The sequence below is a fragment of the Miscanthus floridulus genome, chromosome 17, assembly GCF_019320115.1.
Source record: "Miscanthus floridulus cultivar M001 chromosome 17, ASM1932011v1, whole genome shotgun sequence".
Classification (NCBI taxonomy): domain Eukaryota; kingdom Viridiplantae; phylum Streptophyta; class Magnoliopsida; order Poales; family Poaceae; genus Miscanthus; species Miscanthus floridulus.
In genome coordinates, this window is record NC_089596.1 from 77,738,276 (window position 1) to 77,744,454 (window position 6,179).

The window sequence follows — 6,179 nt, forward strand, 5'->3', positions numbered from 1 at the left end:
GATGAACTAGCCTTGAATGCTATACTCTTCTTCTTATCTTCTTCTTCCTTCTTGTCATTCTTGTCACCCCCTCCCTTTCCATACGGTATGTCTCTTGTGTCACGACATCATCTAGTACTTAGTTAGGGGTAATCTTCTTCAATCCTCCTCTTATGATAAGCAATCTCAACATCTCAAATCTTGGAGGTAGGCACATTTGAAAGGTCCTAATAGCTAGAGGGGGTGAATAGCCTAATAAAAATTTCTACAACAACACTTAACCAAATGGTTAGACAATTATGAGGCGAAGCGAGTGTTGCGCTAGCCTACTCAAAATACGAGCCACCTACCATAATTCTAGTTTAGATAGTGTTAATTCACACAAGGGCAATGACACTACCCTATGTTAGTGTGCTCTCAAAGGCTAACTAAAGAGCCACACCAACCAAGCATGCAAGCTCTCACAACTAGCTACACTAAAGAGCTTGTCAACTAGATTGCGGTAAAGTAAAGAGAGTGATCAAGAGGGTTATACCGCCGTGTAGATGAATGAACCAATCAATCACGAAGATGAATAACAATGATGACCAATCACCTCGGAATCATAATGAACACAATGATTTTTACCGAGGTTCACTTGCTTGCCGGCAAGCTAGTTCTCATTGTGGCGATTCACTCACTTGGAGGTTCACGCGCTAATTGGCTTCACACGCCAAACCCTCAATAGGGTGCCGCACAACCAACATAAGATGAGGATCACACAAGCCATGAGCAATCCACTAGAGTATCTTTTGGCGCTCTGCCGGGGAAAAGTCAAGAACCCCTCACAATCACCACGATCGGAGCCGGAGATAATCACCACCTCCGCTCGATGATCCTCACTGCTCCAAGCCATCTAGGTGGCGGCAACCACCAAGAGTAACAAGCGAAATCCGCAGCGAAACATGAACACCAAGCGCCTCTAGATGCAACCACTCAAGCAATGCACTTGGATCACTCCCAATCTCACTATGATGATGAATCAATGATGTAGATGAGTAGGAGGGCTTTGGCTTAGCTCACAAGATTGCTATGTCAATGAAATGGCCAAAGATGCTCCCTTGAGCCGGCCATGGGGCTATAAATAGAGTCCTAATCAAATAGAGCCGTTATACCCCTTCACTGGGCAAAACGCGCTCTGACCGGACGCTCCGGTCATACTGACCGGACGCTAGCCCTCAACATCCGGTCGTCCGATGGACGCCACGTGTCATCGCCTTCAAACGCTGTTTGTCAGATTCCAACGGCTACGAAGCTGACCGGACGCTCCGGTCAAAACTGATCGGACGCTAAAGCCCTAGCGTCCGGTTGTTTCCAGTAAGCTCCCCGAGGCATGTTTTTTCGACCGGACGTGTCCGGTCCACCTTGACCGGATGTAGACCAGCGTCCGGTGCTCAACCCTACCCACTGTGCCGTCTAACAGCTCGATCGGACGTAGCCTTTCAGTGTCCGGTCGCTGAGTGACCCAGCATCCGGTCAGTAGACCGACGCCAGCATCATTTCGACCAACTCCATTTCAACTCTAACTTCTTCACCCTTGCTCAAATGTGCCAACCACCAAGAATTTGGCATCCGACGTAATAGAAAATAGACATTTCATTTTTCCAAAAGCGCCGAAACCCAAACCCATCTCAACCCTGCAAACACCTTGTGCACATGAGTTAGCATATTTTCACAAATGTTATCAAGGGTGTTAGCACTCCACTAGATCCTAAATGCATATGCAATGAGTTAGAGCGTCTAGTGGCACTTTGATAACCGCATTCCGATACGAGTTTCACCCTTTTAATAGTATGGCTATCAAACCTAAATGGGATCACACTCTCTAAGTGTCTTGATCACTAAAACAAAATAGCTCCTATGGTTTATACCTTTGCCTTGAGCTTTTTGTTTTTCTCTTTCTTTATTTCAAGTTTAAGCCCTTGATCATCGCCATGCCATCACCATTGTCATGCTATGATCTTCATTAGCTTCTTCTACTTGAAGTGTGCTACCTATGTTATGAGCACTTGATAAACTAGGTTAGCACTTAGGGTTTCATCAATTCACCAAAATCAAACTAGAGCTTTCAACATTAAGAACCAATAAGAGACATCATCATCCTTGATCTTCTCTCCCAAAGCCTTCAAGTCATTAACAATTACTTGCAACCGATGGAACATTTCTAGAATGCTCTCATCATCCTTCGTCTTAAAACTTATTAACTTATCCTTGAGGATGTACAACTTGGCACTCTTCACCGCCGGTGTGCCCTCATATGTTTTCTCCAATCTTCTCCACACCTCATTAGCTCTTTTATAATCCTTAATTTGCTCAAACACCTTAGAATCAATGTCGTTGTATATGGTGTTGAGAGCCATTGTATTGCATTGCTTGTTGGTCTTGTCTTGGTTGGTGGGATTATTGAGATCAATGATAGCACAATCATTCTCGGTCATCTCCCATACTTGATCATTGATTGAACCAAGATACATCCTCATCTTTCTCTTTCAATAATTATAGCATGTGCCATCAACGAACGGTGGTTTGCCCCCCACATGGTTGAACACAACTTGAGCCATAATTTGACACCGATGTTGTTAAGCCTTTAATCAAATGGTGACTACGACTCCGATACCATTTGAAAGGTCCCAATATGGCTAGAGGGGGGGGGGGTGAATAGCCTATTTAAAAATCTACAAATCAACTAGAGTAATTTGATTAGTATAACAAATAGCAAAATGCAAACTTGCTCTAGCTCTACAAGGGTTGCAAGCCACTTATCCAATAATTCTAGTTGCTATGATCTCTAGACACATAATTTGTTATGTCACTACTCACTAAGAGCTCTTACATTTGCTACACTAAAGATCTCTACTAGATGAACTTAAAACAACAAAGCAAGCTCTCAATTCTAATTACACTAAAGAGCTTGCTACAACTACTTTATAAGAATATAAATAAGTGAGTAGGATGATTATACTGACATATAGAGGAGTGAACCAATTACAAGATGAATACTAAATCAATCACTAGGAGAATACCAAAGGGCAAGAGACAACCAATTTTTCTCCCGAGGTTCACGTGCTTGCCGGCATACTAGTCCCCATTGTGTCGACCAACACTTGGTGGTTCGACGGCTAAGAGGTGTTGCACAAACTTTATCCACACAATTGGACACCATAAGAACCTACCCATAAGTGAGGTAACTCAATGACATGAGCAATCCACTAGAGTTATCTTTCGGTGCTCCGCCGGGAAAGGTACAAGACCCCTCACAATTACCATGACCGGAGCCAGAGACAATCACCAACCTCCGCTCAATGATCCTCGCTGCTCCAAGCCGTCTAGGTGGCGGCAACCACCAAGAGTAACAAGTGAATCCCACAGCGAAATACGAATGCCAAGTGCCACTAGATGCAATCACTCAAGCAATGCACTTAGATTCTCTCTCAATCTCACAATGATGATGGATCAATGATGGAGATGAGTGGGAGGGTTTTGGCTAAGCTCACAAAGGTTGCTATGTCAATGCAAATGACCAAGAGAGTAAGCTTGAGCCGGCCATGGGGCTTAAATAGAAGTCCTTACAAAATAGAGCCGTTGGCTCAATTATTGGGCAGACTGCGCATCGACCGGACGCGCTGCTCGAGTGCACCGGACGCACCATTCGTGAATACCGGACGTGTCCGGTTGGTCAACCGGGCACGTCCGGTCGCTCCCAGACCGCCACATGTCCAGTTCAAACCAAGGTAGCCGTTGCTGCCCATACTTACATGCGACCGGGCGCTCAGATCGGACGCTGAAATAGAAAGGACCGAACGTTGAGCCACAGTGTCCGGCCGAGTCCAGAGAGTACATGAGGCCAATCGGACGTGTCTATTAGAAACTGACTGGACGCTGAGCCTTAGCGTTCGGTTGAGTCCAGTAAGCACCCATGGTGGACCAGACGTGTCCGATCAACTGTTTCACTGAACAACGACTTAGCTTATTCACACTAGACGCGTCCGGTCGCTGAGATCGTCGTTAATACCGGACGTGTCCGGTCACCATACCGGACGCGTCCGATCACTCTGTGACCAGCATGACTAACTCCTTTTTAACTCTATCTTCTTCACCCTTGCTCAAATGTGCCAACCACTAAGTGTATTACCTTGTGCACATGTGTTAGCATATTTTCATAAACATTTTTCAAGGGTGTTAGCACTCCACTAGATCTTAAATGCATATGCAATGAGTTAGAACATCTAGTGGCGCTTTGATAACCGTATTTCGATACGAGTTTCACTCCTCTTAATAGTACGGCTATCGATCCTAAATATGATTACACTCACTAAGTGTCTCGATCACTAAAACAAAATAGCTCCTACTATTTATACCTTTGTCTTAAGTCTTTTATTTTTCTCTTTCTTCTTTTCTAAGTTCAAGCATTTGATCATCACCATGCCATCACCATAATCATGATCTTCACCATTGCTTCATCACTTGGAGTAGTGCTACCTATCTATCACTTTGATAAACTAAGTTAGCACTTAGAGTTTCATCAATTCACCAAAACCAAACTAGAGCTTTCACAGGGAGAGGTCGTGTGTCTTGCGAGCGCTGTGTGCTAAGGCGGATGGAAGGGGTCGGGGGTGACCCCGACCTTGGCACCTGGCCCGCTCCACTCGGCTTTCGCTGGGCCTTGGTCGTTCAGGCCTTTGTTAGCCATCATGTTGCGGCCGACGCAGCTTGCTGACTAATTGGTGCCTTGAGACACCTCGGGGTTACAACCCCGACACACCCTCACTCAAGCTTTGATTCACGAACCTGTGAGTGAGATCCTTCGTGCTTGCAACTCTAGGAGTAAGATCCATCTCATGAGCACTTGTGGCACATGCTAGTGATTTGGTTTTCAATTTGTTACTCTTAGGCTCTTGGAACCCTAGCCAACTAGGTGTTGCCCATTGAAGCATTCATCTCTTGCTTGTGAGGTGCTCCGAGAAGTTTGTACTACCCACTTTGTTGTAGTAAAAATTTCTGACTTGATCTTTGTGGTCGCTAGGGAAAGAGGGGAGTTGAAAGAGACTGTAAAGACCTTTGTGGTCGCCTCAACAATGGGGCTATAGGCATAACTTTGTGGTGTGGCCGAACCTTAGATAAATCTTGTGTCCCCGAATGCCTGTGATCTTGTAATTGTGCGTATGTTGTATTATTTGTTGTGGTGGCCCGATCTATATTGTATGTAGGTGTTGGAGCAAGCTATAGCGTGAAATCACTTCGTATTACTTCCTTACACACGTGGTAAAAACAATTTATCATTTGAGCAAATTCAATTGTGTAACCCTAGTTAGCTCCTTTTTCTGGCGGGCCCGAAAATTCGGTCCTCATAAGAGTTTCCCTACCATCCCTATGCATTAGTCACGACCTTATTATTTATCATTGACCACGACTTATTCTTTGTCATCACGGAGCTTGTTAGCACAGAACTGATACCGTGAAGACATGACATGCCATAGAGGAATATACAATGACTTTGCTACCAATGTCTGGTTTTGTAGCTCTAATAATTTTGTTTCGAGGATAGCTGGTGTCACCACCATTTCTCGAAGAGAGGGTTGAGACAAAACCAAGAAATTTTATATGTACTTCTCCCTTCATTCTAAATTATAAGACGTTTTGGCTTTTTCTAGATACATAGCTTTTGCTATGCACTTAGATATATATTATGTCTAGATATATAGTAAAAACAATAGATCTAAAAAAACCAAAATGTCTTATAATTTAGAGCAGATGGAGTATTAGGATAGTAGTTGCTCCCATCGTTTACGAAGTCATTTTTTTAAATAAGCATTAACAACTATGATATGTAGCAAGTATCACTAGATTAATAATAAAATGTATTTTTATATTAAACAATCTAAAGATATAAATATTGATAATGTTTTTTTATAATTCTAGTCAAACTTATTTCCCCCCTTCAAAATATAGAATTTGTGTGTGTTTTTTAAAACGGAATGAGTTAACTAATCCTTTTTCTCACTTCCAGCCTATTGTGTGCATGCATTGCACGCAGCCTCACCGGGGCAGAGTCAACTCACAGGAGAGCACTAGGAAAGGAGAGAATCATGACCAGTTGCCCACTCACCGTTGGCTACCGAGCAACAGTGGTTCGCAAAAATGGTTGTCGACCACGAGGTCCA